This window comes from Odocoileus virginianus, chromosome 24 (genome assembly GCF_023699985.2).
Source record: "Odocoileus virginianus isolate 20LAN1187 ecotype Illinois chromosome 24, Ovbor_1.2, whole genome shotgun sequence".
NCBI lineage: Eukaryota > Metazoa > Chordata > Mammalia > Artiodactyla > Cervidae > Odocoileus > Odocoileus virginianus.
The window spans coordinates 50,156,058-50,171,950 of record NC_069697.1 but is presented as its reverse complement, the minus strand read 5'-3'; positions in this window follow the sequence as shown (position 1 = coordinate 50,171,950).

Here is a 15,893-nt window from a genome sequence, read left to right as displayed (position 1 = left end):
AAACCAGCTTGAACATCTGGAAGCTCACAGTTCATGTACTGCTGAATCCTGGCTTGGAGAATTTTGAGCATTACTTTACTAGTGTGTGAGATGAATGCAATTGTGCAGTAGTTTGAGCATTTTTTGGCATTGCCTGTCTTTGGGATTGGAATGAAAACTGACCTTTTCCAGTCCTGTGGCCACTGCTGAGTTTTCCAAATTTGCTGACATATTGAGTGTGGCACTTTCACAGCATCATCTTTTAGGGTTTGAAATAGCTCCCCTGGAATTCTATCACCTGCACTAGCTTTGTTCATAGTGATGCTTCCTAAGCCCACTTGATTTGTGTTCCAGGATGTCTGGCTCTAGATGAGTGATCACACCATCATGATTATCTGGGTTGTGAGGATCTCTTTTGAATAATTGTTCTGTGTACTCTTGCCACCTCTTCTTAATATCTTCTGCTTCCAGAAAATTAGAGATACCAAGGGAACATTTCATGTAAAAATGGGCACAATAAAGGACAGAAATGGTATGGACGTAACAGAAGCAGAAGATATTTTAAAAAGTTGGCAAGAATACTCAGAACTATACAAAAGAGATCATCAGCCATACTCCTATAAAAAATAAAAAGTTATAAAAAAAAAAAAGGAAGCTCAGACACTCAACCCCTCTTTATATCTCATTCATGGGTCAATATGGAAGCTCTGTGTTTTTCTTCAAACTCTCAAGAGCAGGCACTAAGGCTATATTTACAAATACGAGACTCAAGCAGCAAGTTGAGTTTTAAAGATTTGATCAACTAACCAGTTGTTTTATTCATAGGCTGTCAAACAATCATTGCAAATATTTACTCCAAATTGATAACACAGTTTTTTTCATAATGTATATAACCAGAACTTCAAATGAAACTGAGTATAAAATCCTATGATAGTGAGTTAGTAAAGATCATTAACTGATGTAACAATATGGAAGCAGCACAATGAAAATGAAGGGACCCAGGTTTCTGTCCTCCGGAGCTTTCCCCTTTTCTAAGTCCATGCACTCTTCTCTGTTTAGCTGGAAGATAGGGAAGGCGGACGAGAATTATGCACCGGAGTGTTTTGAAGTCCAGATCTGGTAATACATTACATCACTTCCGCACACATGCTGCTGTCTGGAATTTTGCCCCAGGAATCTCCTAATTGCAAGGCAATGAGAAATGTGGTGCGGCTTTGTGCCCGAGAGGAGAGGAAACCATTCTGATAAATGCTCATCACTGTCTGCCACAAACGGTGCTGTGGGCCGTTCTTATGTATTCTCTGCTCACACTACTGGGATGGTAGAGGAAATAATGACATGGAAACAATCATTGTCAAATACATCTATGAAACTCTCAGGTTGAAATATGAAGAAATCGGTGCCCAGATTGCGGAATCACTCCTCGATATTTAGAAAGTTGTATGAAGCAAGTTTGCTTCCTTGTTTCTTACTTTCAGCCTTTAGGGAGGTTTAAAAGTTTGCCTGTTTCTCTCCTTAAAAATACAAATATGTAACAATAATATTGCAAGTGTGTAGCATCTTCAGATTTTCAAATTTATCACTGCAATTTGAGATTTAGTTTTCACTATCCTAATTTCAAGGGAAAATTAATGATTTGGATCAGTGTAATGGAAACTATTAGGGTAGAAATAAGGCTGGAAGCCAGTTTTCTGACATTCAGTGCAGGTCTTTTTTTCTTCATTACGAAGAAATAGAGGAAAACAATAGATGGGAAAGACTAGAGATCTCTTCAAGAAAATTAGAGATACCAAGTGAACATTTCATGCAAAGATGGGCTCAATAAAGGACAGAAATGGTAGGGACCTAACAGAAGCAGAAGATATTAAGAAGAGGTGGCAAGAATACACAGAAGAACTATACAAAAAAGATCTTCATGACCCAGATAATCACGATGGTGTGATCACTCACCTAGAGCCAGACATCCTGGAGTGTGAAGTCAAGTGGGCCTTAGGAAGCATCACTACGAACAAAGCTAGTGGAGGTGATGGAATTCCAGTGGAGCTACTTCAAATCCTAAAAGATGATGCTGTGAAAGTGCCGCACTCAATATGTCAGCAAATTTGGAAAACTCAGCAGTGGCCACAGGACTGGAAAAGGTCAGTTTTCATTCCAATCCCAAAGAAAGGCAATCCCAAAGAATGCTCAAACTACCACACAATTGTACTCCTCTCACACCAAAACTGAAGCGACTTGGCAGCAGCAGCACACACTAGTAAAGTAATGATCAAATTCTCCAAGCCAGGCTTCAACAGTACGTAAACTGTGAACTTCCAGATATTCAAGTTGGTTTAGAAAAGGCAGAGGAACCAGAGATCAAATTGTCAACATCTGTTGGATCATCGAAAAAGCAAGAGAGTTCCAGAAAAACATCTACTTCTGCTTTATTGACTATGCCCAAAGCCTTTCACTGTGTGGATCACAATAAACTGTGGAAACTTCTGAAAGAGATGGGGATACCAGGCCACCTGATCTGCCTCTTGAGAACCCTGTATGCAGGTCAGGAAGCAACAGTTAGAACTGGACCTGGAACAACAGACTGGTTCCAAATCAGGAAAGGAGTACGTCAAAGCTGTATATTGTCACCCTGCTTATTCAACTTATATGCAGAGCACATCATGAGAAATGCTGGGCTGGAAAAAGCACAAGCTGGAATCAAGATTGCTGGGAGAAATCTCAGTAACTTCAGATATGCAGATGACACCACCCTTATGGCAGAAAGTGAAGAAGAACTAAAGAGACTCTTGATGAAAGTGAAAGAGGAGAGTGAAAAAGTTGGCTTAAAGCTCAACATTCAGAAAATTAAGATTATGGCATCTGGTCCCATCACTTCATGGCAAATAGACAGGGAAACTGTGGAAACAGTGGCTGACTTTAATTTTGGGGGCTCCAAAATCACTGCTGATGGTGATTGCAGCCATGAAATTAAAAGATGCATACTCCTTGGAAAGAAAGCAATGACCAACTAGACAGTATATTAAAAAGCAGAGACATTACTTTGTCAAGAAAGGTCCATCTAGTCAAGTCTATGGTCTTTCCAGTAGTCATGTATGGATGTGAAAGTTGGACTATAAAGAAAGCTGAGTGCTGAGGAACTGATTCTTTTGAACTGTGGTGTTGGAAAAGACTCTCGAGAGTCCCCTGGACTGCAAGGAGATCCAACAAGTCCATCCTAAAGGAGATCAGTCCTGGGTGTTCATTGGAAGGACTGATGTTGAAGGTGAAACTCCAGTACTTTGGTCACCTGATGCAAAGAACTGACTCATTTGAAAAGACCCTGATGCTGGGAAAGATTGAGGGCAAGAGGAGAAGGGGACGACAGAGGATGAGATGGTTGGATGGCATCGCCGACTCAATGGACATGAGTTTGAGTAAACTCCAGGAGTTGGTGACGGACAGGGAGGCCTGGCGTGCTGCGGTTCATGGGGCCGCAAAGAGTCGGACACGACTGAGTGACTGAACTGATTCAGCATTTATGTCACAAGCACCTAGTATACCTTCTAGCAGAAATAGAAGGAAATAAACGTCAAGTTCACTAATCCATTACACCTCTATTTTCTACCTTCTAGCAGAAATAGAAGGAAATAAACGTCAAGTTCACTAATTCATTACACCTCTATTTTCTAGATCTTATAGGGAAACATGAAGCATTTTTTATTGGCTAAATAAAGATTGGAAGAGTATTTTAATTTTTTCCCTCTCTAAACAGCTTAATCACAGTGAATATGAGACTGTGTTGTTTCCCTCAAACTTTCTTACTTACAAAGAAGATAATTTCCAAAATCAACAACCACAACAAAAAAACATTTTTAATGTTTTGTTCTATTCAGTCTCAAGGACCCAAAGAATCTAAATAGACTAGACCAGAACTCAAATTCCAAGATTTCACCTTACTGCCTTGAAGACTGCCCATTTATGGTTTGGAAGAGAATGCACAAGTAGTGTTCAAAACTAATACTGCATAAAATGTTTTTGAAAGAATTAAAGTAGTCTATCCACTAGATCTCTCACTGAAATGTAAAATTTTTGTCTCAGTATAAAGTATTTATATAAAAAATTGTGGGTCAAATAATCATCTTGCAATAAAATTCAGAAAGAAAATAGATTTTTTTTGGTTGGGTGAAAATAAAGAGAAATTAAAGACGCTTACCACCAGTGGGGGAATGGGATTAAAAAGGATATGAGGAGAAAATATCTCCAGGCCCACCCAGTGTGAGAAGAGGTTCAGTTGGACCCAATAGCAGTAGTCTAAAACCAACATGACAAGAAACAGCAAAAGGAACGAAAACTTGGCCTTCATTCCTGCCCACACACATTCAACTGCAGTGGAAAGACTCAACAAATGAATTGGCATCTGATAGTTTGCATATTAAGAGAATCAGCAAAGGCTTTCTTGCTTATGTTTGGTTGAAAGCTGTTTTCTAAGGTCACAATATAAAATTATGAACATATTAGTCAAAAGAATTTGTGCTATTATTATTCATGAAAAAGTGCGAGAAAGTATGGAAATAAATAAAAACATTAAATAAATATCAATGGAAAGGTTATATTTTTTTGCCATTATTGTAAAAATTATGTACACTATATTAGAAAATGAAAGCTATAATGCAGGAATCTTTATCATTAAGACTTGTCATATGTATTTTTTATAACTTTCAGCAAAAAAGGCACCAGATATATTGACTTATCTGTAGAAATAAATCTCATATGCTTAAACACTGGTAACTGATGACTATAATGATTAATAAGGTAATGAAGTTTGTTGTATTAAATCATTAATATTGTCTTATTTGCTTTGCAGTTCTCCCTAGATGGGCATTTCACATAGCAAAAGCTCAATATATAGTTGTTATAATCAATAATAATAATCATAAGATTAATGATAGTTACTGTGGCTCAGATCATCTCTCTCTCTCTTTTTTTTAATCTAATGGTTTTCAAGCCAATCCATCATTTGGAGACCTCTGTGTACCAAAATGTTGTATCCAAAAGTTACTAAACTTATTTGAATTCCATTAACATGTCAAAAGTTTTTCTTTTTAAAGTTTCCAGTTTCAACAAATATTTCTTAGGAACAAAGAAGAGGATACAAATACAAGCTTGCTATGAAAATATTTGATCTGTCCACTGAATATAAGTCACTTCAGTAAAAAATTTCTGGAGAAGAAAAAGAAGAATGTCATCTTAAGAAATGATATTGGGGACTTCCCCGGTGGTCCAGGGATTAAGAATCTGCCTTGCAATGCAGGAAATGTGGTCAAGGAACTTGGTCGAGGAACTAAGATCCCACAGACTGGGGACCAACAAAGCATGCAAGTCACAACGAGAGAGTCTGGACACTGCAACAGAAGATCCCACATGTGTGTCCTGTGAAGAGCCTGTGTGCCACAACTAAGAGCAGGTGCGGCCAGATACATAAATAAACACTTAGGTTTCCCTGACGGGCCAGTGGTTAAGAATACACCTTGCAATGCAGCGGACACCAGTTCAATCCCCGGTCCAGGAAGATGCTACAAGCTATGAGGCAACTAAGCCCATGTGCCCAACTATTGAGCCAACGCTCTAGAGCCTGTGAGCTGCAACTTCTAAGCCTGTGCATCACAACTACTGAAACGTGCATGCCTAGAGCCCAAGCTCCACAAGAAGAGAAGCCATCACTATGAGGAGACCAAGCATCACAATGAAAGGTAGCCCTCAGTCTCTGCAACGAGAAAGGCCCTATGCAGCAAAGAAGACCCAAAGCAGCCAAAAATGAATAAATAATAATTTTAAATAGATAAATAAATATTTTGAAAAAGGAAAACAATGCTGAATGTCAGTGGGAATGACTAAATAAAGCCCACCAAAACCTCTCTCTTCCATAAAAACAATAAGAGCACTGGCAAAAATATATATATATTATTTAATTTTTTTAAACTCTGGAAATTAACCAAAGGCTTGCAACAATCTGGAGATCATTTAAGAAAGATGACTAAGCTTCAGTAAGAACAGCAAGTTCTGTGGCACTTACCTTGTTCCACTTCCCACTCACCTTCACAGTTCTGTGAGTCTTAAAAGCCAAAAGCCCTGAAATTGCAGTGAAAGCTGGCTGCCTAGCAGACACTGGAGGTTAAAGAAGGGGTTTGCGTTCCTTCAAGTTCTCATTCCCAGATAACTATTATTTTCTGGCCTCCCTGGCATTTCCCTAGAAAATCCCTTTTGTGAACCTTGTCTATTTGACCTAACTGAGAGCTCTTTTTTTTGAACTGTGGTGTTGGAGAAGACTCTTGAGAATTCCTTGGACTGCAAGGAGACCAAAGCAGTAGATCCTAAAGAAAATCAACCCTGAATATTCATTGGAAAGACTGATGCTGACACTGAAGCTCTAATACTTTGGCCACCTGATGCAAAAAAAGTCAGTTCATTAGAAAAGACCCTGATCCTGCGAAAGATTGAAGGCAGGAGAAGGGGATGACAGGGGATAAGATGCTTGGAGGGCATTGCTGACTCAATGGACGTGAGTTTGGGTAGGCTCCAGGAGATGGTGAAGGACAGGGAAGCCTGGCGTGCTGCAGTCCATGGGGTGGCAAAGACTCAGACACGACTGAGTGACTGAACAACGAGAGCTCTCTCAATGCAAAAAAACAGTCTTTTCTCTGGGGCGTTTGTCAAAAACAATCAATGGCAGCTGTTTAACATGACATGACAATTGTTTGAAGCTGTGATAATGGTTGGGGCAAACAACAAATAGAACAAAGCACTTAAATGAATACCTGGAGAATGAAATGTCCAGAGGAGGCTTTAAAAAGTTCCAACAGATTCCTGAGAATCTGAAAAGCAACGTACAAGAGTTGAGCTCTGTAAGTGCATAAGATCTGAGAAGTCTCCACCATCTCACTTCTGGTTACTCTGAGGTTCTGTGTGACCAGGAAGTGAAGACTAAGACGATGCAGCAAACTGCCTGCCTGAGCGTTTAGGGCATGTATCAAAATAGACACTGGATCCTTCTTAAAAGGTTTCATCAAAGGCTCCAAAGAGAGACTCATTGGTTCAAGGCCTTTAAAAATATCTCAGACCAGTCATTATCTAACCACTAAGCTAATTGAACAAAGATTTCAGTAGGCACACACAACAAAGAATACAGACTTAGTTCAGGAAATTAAAAGAAAGAGAAAAAAAACAACCCCAGCCATATTTAAAAAACAGCGACAACAACAAATACTGGTGAGGGGGAGGAATTTTATTTCCAGTGTTACTGCATTATATCACTAAAATGTCCAATTTTCAAAAGCAATTACAGAATATGCAAGGAAATAAGAAAGTGTGGCCTATTCATAGGAAGGAGAAAAGAGTCAACAGAAACTGCATGTGGAGAAGCCCAGACATTGGACTTACTAAATGAAGACATTCTATCTAGCTTAAAATCAGCTATTTCAAATATGTTCAAAGAGCTTTATAAAAGAACAATGTTTCATCAAATAGAGAATATCAATATATAGATATAAATGATGAAAAAGAACCAAAGAGAAATTCTGAGTTGTAAAGAACAATAACTTAATTGAAAAATTCTGTAGAGAGGCTCAGTGGAAGATCCAGATGGCAAGAGAATCAATGGACTTGAAGATAGATTATTTGAAGTTCTCTAATCTGAGGAACAGAAAGAAAAAGAAATGAAGAAAATGAATAGAACCTCAAAGTCCTGTGAGATACCATCAAATGTATCAACATATGTATAATAAGAATCCCAGAAAGAAAGGAACAGAAAGAATATTTGAAAGATTAATGGCCAAGCCTTCCTAAATTTGATGTAAACATTACTCTACACATCCAATAATCTCAATGAAATTCAAGAAGGAAAACTCAAAGATAGCCAAATGTAGACATACCATAATCAAAATTTCATATGCCAAAGCCAAAGAGAGAACCATGAAAGCAACAAGAGAAAAGTGACTAGGACATTCAAAAGGTCCTCAATAAGCTTAATAATTCTCATCAGCAGCTGTGAAGGGCTGGGGCTTTCCTGGTGGTCTAGTGGTTAAGAATCTGCCTGCCTATGCAAGGGACACAGATTTGATCTCTGGTCCAGGAAGACCCCACATGCTTCAGAGCAACTAAGCCTGTGTGCCAAAACTACTGAAGCCTGGAGCCTGAGCTCTCTAACAAGAGACGCCACTGCAATGAGGGCACCGTGCACTTCAACAAAGTGTAGCCCCTGCTTGTTGCAATTAGAGAAAGCCCATATGCAGCAAAAATGACCCAGTGCAGTCAAAATTTATAAATCTTTAAAAAAAAAGGAACTGTGAAGGCCTAGAGGCAGTGGAACGACATTTTCAAATGCATAAAGAAACTTTGCCAATCAAAAATTCTGTTTCTAGCATGAAGAGAAGTCACTCAGTTGTGTCCGACTCTTTGTGACCCCATGGACTGTAGCCTACCAGGCTCCTCTGTCCAGGGGATTTTCCAAGCAAGAGTACTGGAGTGGGTTGCCATTTCCTTCTCCAGAGGGTCTTCCCGACCCAGGGATCAAACCTGGGTCTCCCACATTGTAGGCAGATGCTTTACCATCTGAGCCATCAGAGGCTGATGCTGGTAAAGATTGAGGGCAGGAGGAGAAGGGGACGACAGAGGATGAGATGGTTGGATGGCATCACCGATACAATGGACATGGGTTTGGGTGGACTCCAGGAGTTGGTGATGGACAGGGAGGCCTGGTGTGTTGTGGTTCATGGGGTCACAAAGAGTCGGACTCAACTGAGTGACTGAACTGAACTGAACTTTATTAATTACATATACATAACAAAACTGACAAAGAGGAGAAATATACAATTCAACAGTAAGTGGAGATTTTAATATACTACTTTCAATAATGAGTAGAAAACTAGACAAATGATTATCGATGAAGTAGAAGACATGAACAGCATCATGAATCAACTGAACCTAACAGACATTTTAAAAACATTCCACAGAACAACAGCAGCAAATACATTCTTCTCAAGTACACAAGGAACATTCTCCAAGATAGACCATATGTCAGCCTATAAAACAAATCTCAATAAATTGAAATCATAAAAAGGATGCTTTCAGCATCCAGGTACCTTTACTGAAAGATCTCTCCATCTGGAGCCTTCGTTAAAAGCCTTCCTCAGTTGCCACGGCAGAGTCTACCTTACTTGGGAAAGAACAGGAGACTCCTGATGACGGTTTCCTTCACTGTTAGTGCTTCCTGTCTCTTGCCTTTCCCCTTGGTGTTCCCTGGGGTTCTGGGCACACGAACCTTCAGGAAGCTTTTCTGTTCAGGGCTCCCTCTACAGAGAGATGACTCCCACCCGTATGCTAATTAACTTGGTCCTTGACCAGTGACATTTCATGAGGAAAATGGAACAAAGGAGAATCAGCATTCTCTCAAGTTTAGCCTCTTGCATAGACTAAGTAAGGAAATAATTAAAGACTTGACTGTTAGTTTGGCTTGTTATCTTAATTGGCTACTCCAACACCTGGCAGCTTAGCTCTATCCAGCTCTCCTGAGCTCCTATCGGACGGAAGACCAAAACTGGCAAGTCAAAGAGATGGAGAAATATACCGTGTTCATGGATTGGAAGAATCAATATTGTCAAAATGGCTATATTACCCAAAACAATCTATAGATTCAATGCAATCCCTATCAAACTACCAACAGTATTTTTCACAGAACTAGAACAAATAATTTCACAATTTGTATGGAAATACAAAAAACCTCGAATAGCCAAAGTAATCTTCAGAAAGAAGAATGGAACTGGAGGAATCAACCTGCCTGACTTCAGACTATAATACAAAGCCACAGTCATCAAGACAGTATGGTACTGGCACAAAGACAGAACTATAGATCAATGGAACAGAATAGAAAGCCCAGAGATAAATCCATGAACCTATGGTCACCTTATCTTCTACAAAGGAGGCAAGGATATACAATGGAAAAAAGACAACCTCTTTAATAAGTGGTGCTGGGAAAACTGGTCAACCACCTGTAAAAGAATGAAACTAGAACACTTTTTAACTAACAACCCCCCAGGGAAAAAGAGTCTGAGTTCATCATTTCCAGAGGTATTGCAAATCAAACCGTCCACATTGTAGGCAGCAGTTACCATCGGCCAGTCAGGATGGCTGATGCTATCCAAAGTTACAAGGCATAAACGACAGGGGAGAGGGTGTTGAATGGAACCCATTACATGTTGGTTGGTGGAATCCAGAGTTAGTGATATGGAAAGAGTGTGGTGTTTTTCTTAAAAGTCGGAAATAGAGACTGAACTGACGAATGAACTTTGGATACAACACCATAAAAAACCGACAAAGAGAAAATGTCAACAACATGTCAGTGGAGCATTTTTAATATCTATTTCATAATGAAGAAACCCTAGAGCAAAGCATACGATGGAAATAGAGGAAACAGCTCTGGATCATATACACCTAACAGAATTATAACTTCCCAGCATAAAAAATAATTCTTTCAATCAGCTTCTCAATGAGATGATGAAATGTCAGCCATTAAAAACAAATCCAATAAAGAAACATAAAAGGATGCTTTACAGATATACTACACATAATTTATTGGAATTTTAGCTAGACTGTCCAAGAAAAGAGAAAGAATGCTCAAATTACTAAAATCAGAAATGAAAGAGGGAACATTACTACCAATATCACTTGAAGAAAATTACTAAGAGAGAAAATTATAAGTAATTATATGTCAACAAATTAGATAACCTAGACAAAATGACAAATCCCAGAAAGGCATAAGCTACTGAAATAGGAAATCTAAATAGTTCTATACCAACTGAAGAGATTCAATCAGTATTCAAAAAACTTTCCACAAAGAAAATCCTGAGACTGAATGACTTCAATGATGAATTCTTCCAACATCTAAGAGAATAACAATTCTTCACCAACTCTTCCAAAAAATAGAAGTATTCTATACTCTTTAAGTCATCCGTTAGACCATACCACACTGATACCAAAAATATCACAAAGACAAAGACATCACAAAAAGAGCAAATTATAGACTAATATCCTTTATGAACATAAATGCAAAAAGACTCAACAAAATACTAGAAAAATAATCCACAATGCATGAAAAGTATTATACAAAATGACTGAGTGGGATTTTCCCCAGAAATGCAAGTCTGGTTCAAAAGTCAATCAGTATAATAAACCAATTAATACAATGAATGTCAAAACACGCATGATTATCTTAATATATGCTTTGAAAGTGTTTGAGAAAACATCCAATACACTAAGATAGGAAGGAATTTCTTCAGTTTGTTAAAGTGCTTTATAAAAAAACCTACATTTAACATTTTACCCTCATGATGAAAGATTGAAAGCTCTCCCTTAAGACTAGGAAAAAGGCAAGAAAGTGTATTTTTTTTTTTTTTTGGTTGATGTTTTTATTTACTGAAGTGGAGCTTCAGTCACTCTACACACATTTAAGAAACATAGACCCCTCTTTTTTAAAATAAACTCTTTACTTGTTTTCTCTAAGGAAGTGCATTATATTTAACATTTTTCTAGAAATTCTAACCAGGGAAATGAGGCAAGAACAGGAAAAGAACATCTTCCATATTTGAAAGAAGGAATGTAAAAGTATGTTTATTTACAGATGACATGATCTTACATAAAGAAAATGATAAGAATCTCCTCTGCCCACTACTAGAGCTTATAAGTGAGTTTAACAAGGTTACAAGATAAAAGATCAATATAAAAATCCAATTACATTTCTATGCACTTGCAATCTAAAAATAAAATTAAGAAAATAATTCGATTTACAATAACATCCTTAAGAATAAATTTAAATGTAAGACTTTTACATCAATAAACTACAAAACTTCATTGGAACAAACTCAAAATATAAATAGATTCAAAGACATCCTGTGTTTATGATTTGGAAAATTTACTATTGTTAAGATCATCATCATTCTCAAAGCTATCTACAGAGTTACTGTAATCCCTATCAAAATCCTCTGATGATTTTGCATAAATTGATAAACTGATACTGAAATTCATCTAAATGTGCAAGATACCTGGAATAACTGAAATAATGTTGAAAGATAAGAGCAAATTTGGAGGGCTCACACTTCCCAATTCTAAAACTTACTACAAAGCTGTAGTAATCAAAGCCATGTGCTTTGTCATGAGGATTAGTATATAGATCAATAGAATGTAATTGAGAGTCCAGAAATTAACCCTTACACCTATGGTCAACCAATTTTCAACAAGCGTTCCAAGGCAATTCACTGTGAAAGAATAGTCTCTTCAACAAATAGTACTGTGAAAATGATATCCAAATGTCCAGAAATAAAACTAGACCCTTATCTCCCACCACATACAGAAATTAATTCAAATGGATCAAAAGCCAAATGCAAGAGCTAAAACAATAAAATTCTTAGAACTCATAGGCACAAATCTTTGTAATGTTAGATTGCTGTGTTTTAGTGGCTCAGACTGTGTGACCCTATGGACTGTAACCTGCCAGGCTCCTCTGTTCATGGGATTCTCCAGGCAAGAACACTGGAGTAGCTTGCCATTCCCTTCTCCAGAGGATCTTCCTGACCCAGGGTTTGAAGCTGGGTCTTCTGCATTGCAGGCAGATTCTTTACTGTTTGGGCCACCAGGGGAGCCTGTGATGTTACATTAGGCAATGGTTTCTTATGAATAGTGAAGTGAGTGAAGTCGCTCAGTCGTGTCCAACTCTTTGCGACCCCATGGACTGTAGCCTACTAGGCTCCTCCATCCATAGGATTTTCCAGGCAAAAGTAATGGATTGGGTTGCCAATTATTTAAAAAAAAAAATGGATAAATTGTACTTCACTGAAATTAAAAATGTTTATGCTTTGAAGGACACTATTAAGAAAGTGAAAAGATAGCCTGTACAATGAGAGAAAATATTTTCAAATTACATATCTGACAATATTTTCATATATATTTACAAATATTCATATCTATAATATTTTCATATTACATATCTGAGTTCTTATCCTGACTATATAAAGTATTCCTACAACTCAATAGTAAAAAATTAAAAGTGGGCAAAGAATTTGAAAACAAAATTTTCTGCAAAGATTATCAAACTCCCCATACGTACATGAGAAGGTACTCTACAGGATTGGTCCTCAGGGAAATGCAAATCAAAACAACAATGAGAGCACTCATGTTCAATAGGTTAAATATTTTAAAAAATGTTTTTAAAAAACCAACAAACAAAAAATAACAAGTATTTGGGGAGGATGTAGAGAAATTGGAACCCTCATACATTGCTGATAGGAATGTAAAATGCTACAGCCATTGCGGAAAATGGTTTGGTGGCTCCTCAATATGAAAAATATGTGATAGAATTAGAATACAGTAGAATCCAACACATAGAACACAGAATCCATCACAGCAGTTCCGCTCCTGCTGGAAGTGAAGCTACTCAACAGAACCGACGACATATATATGTTCACACAAAAACTTGTACATGAGTGTTCATAGCAACATTCTTTGTAACATCCTAAATGTATAAATGGTCCAAATGTCTAGCAACTGTTAAATGAGTGAAAAATGTATATTCATGCAACAGAATATTTTTGTTGTTGTTTAGTCACTGAGTCATGTCCAACTCTTACGCTACCACATGGACTGTAGCTTGCCAGGCTCCTCTGTCGTTGGGATTTTCCAGGCAAGAATACTGGAGTGGGTTGGCATTTTCCTTCTCAGGGGATCTTTCTGACCCAGGGATCAAACCTGAGTCTCCTGCATTGGTAGGTTCTTGACCACTGAGCTACCAGGGAAGCTCCAACAGAATATTACTCAGCCATAAAAAAGAATGAAGCTCTGAAATGTGCTACAACACGTATGAACCTCAAAATAATACACTAAGAAGTTGGCCACAAAGGTTACATGTTGTATGGCTCTATTTATCTTAAATAGGCAAGTAGAGACAAACAGTAGTTACCAGAGGCTGGAGGTAGGGTGGAATAGGAATGGTGACTAATAGACACAGGGTTTCCTTTGTGGGTGGTGCAAATGTTCTGGAATTACCAAATAGTGATGACTGCACAATTTTGTGAGTATACTAAAATCCACCGAGTTGTATACTTTTAAAGGTGAATTTTATTATGTGTAAATTATATCTCAATAAAAAAAGAATTTTTACTGTTTTTCATCAAACTTTATGTTACCATGATACAGTTGAGAAACAGCTAATAAAATTTTATTTATATAATTTATATATTAGGCATCTTTCTTTTGCTTGATCTTTTGCTTTTTATTAAAAACCATAGTTAATGTAATCATTGGCATTATTACTCTACAGTTTTCCACATAAAAGAGGTACAAGAAACTGTCTATAGGTCTTCCCTGGCGACTCAGTGGTGACTCAGTGGTGAAGAATTTGCCTGCCAGTGTAGGAGGCATGGGTTTGATGCCTGATCCAAGAAGATCCCGCATGCCGAGGAGCAGCTAAGCCTTACATCTCAACTACTCAGCCTGCGCTTTAGAGCCCAGGAGCCACAGCTACGGCACCCAGGGATGCGACTAGGGAAGCCCGCGTGCCCTAGGGCCCGCGTTCCGGGCAAGGGAAACCAAGGCAAGAAGCCTGCTCAGCTCAGTTACAGTGTGGCCACTGCTCTCCACAGTTAGAGAAAAGCTCACAAAGCAACAAAGACCCAGCCCAGCCAAAAATAAATAAACAAATAAAAATTAAGGAAGAAAACATCTATAGACTATCTTAGACAAAATGGACAAAGCAAAACAATGTAGAGTCAGCTAACTGGAAATTATGGAAGATATAAAAGAAAGACATTTGTAGATATTAGTGACGTTTTCAGGTAGGAGTGTGTGTGTAGAAATGATAATGAATAAAATATGGTTTTCTCATTAACTTGGATGTATACAACCAGAAATCTATCAGCAGCAGGGTAACTGGTACCAGAAGAATCTTTGGTGCCATTAAAAAAAACAAAAGATACACTGTTATCAATCAGTTTTCTGGTATGTACCCCCTTTATAGGGATCCATGAGCTTGTGAAAAAGTGAATGGCTAAAATTTTACATCAAATCACTTAGTTGTACTAGGAAAGTTTCACTGATATTGCTTTAATATGATTTCTCCTAAAATAGTACTCTTTTTCCAGCAATGATTGATTAATATAGTCATAGCAATTATTTCTAGCCTTTTTCCACCCACACAATGTCAATGAAAACAATTAGATAACTTCAGTTAACAGAAGATTATTTTTAAAATAATTAGTCTTTATTTTCACCATTAAATTTAAATGAAGAAATATGACTAATTCTTACAGTCATTTTAGTCCTAGAAAAGATGCTATCTATAAGTTAATTCAAACTTTCAGTATTGTCACAAAGGTTTCTCAATAATTTATTATTGAATATTAAAAAACATTTTATTATTAGATATTAGTACAGTTATATATCATGCTTCATTCTTAGTTAAATTATTCTCACTTATGCGTGTTAAGATTTTGGTACCAAGCTGTTTTAGGTTTCTAATATTTGTTGTGAATAATTTTTTTAAATTTTTATATCAAATTTGACAAGCGAAAGAGGAGAATGAAAAAGTTGGCTTAAAGCTTAACATTCAGAAAACTAAGATCATGGCATCCGGTCCCATCACTTTGTGGCAAATAGATGGGGAAACAGTGGAAACAGTGGCTGACTTTATTTTGGGGGGTTCCAAAATCACTGCAGATGGTGATTGCAGCAATAAAATTAAAAGACACTTACTCCTTGGAAGGAAAGTTATGACCAACCTAGACAGCATAATAAAAAGCAGAGACATTACTTTGCCAACAAAGGTCTGTCTAGTCAAGGCTATGGTTTTTCCAGTGGTCATGTATGGATGTGAGAGTTGGACTGTGAAGAAAGCTGAG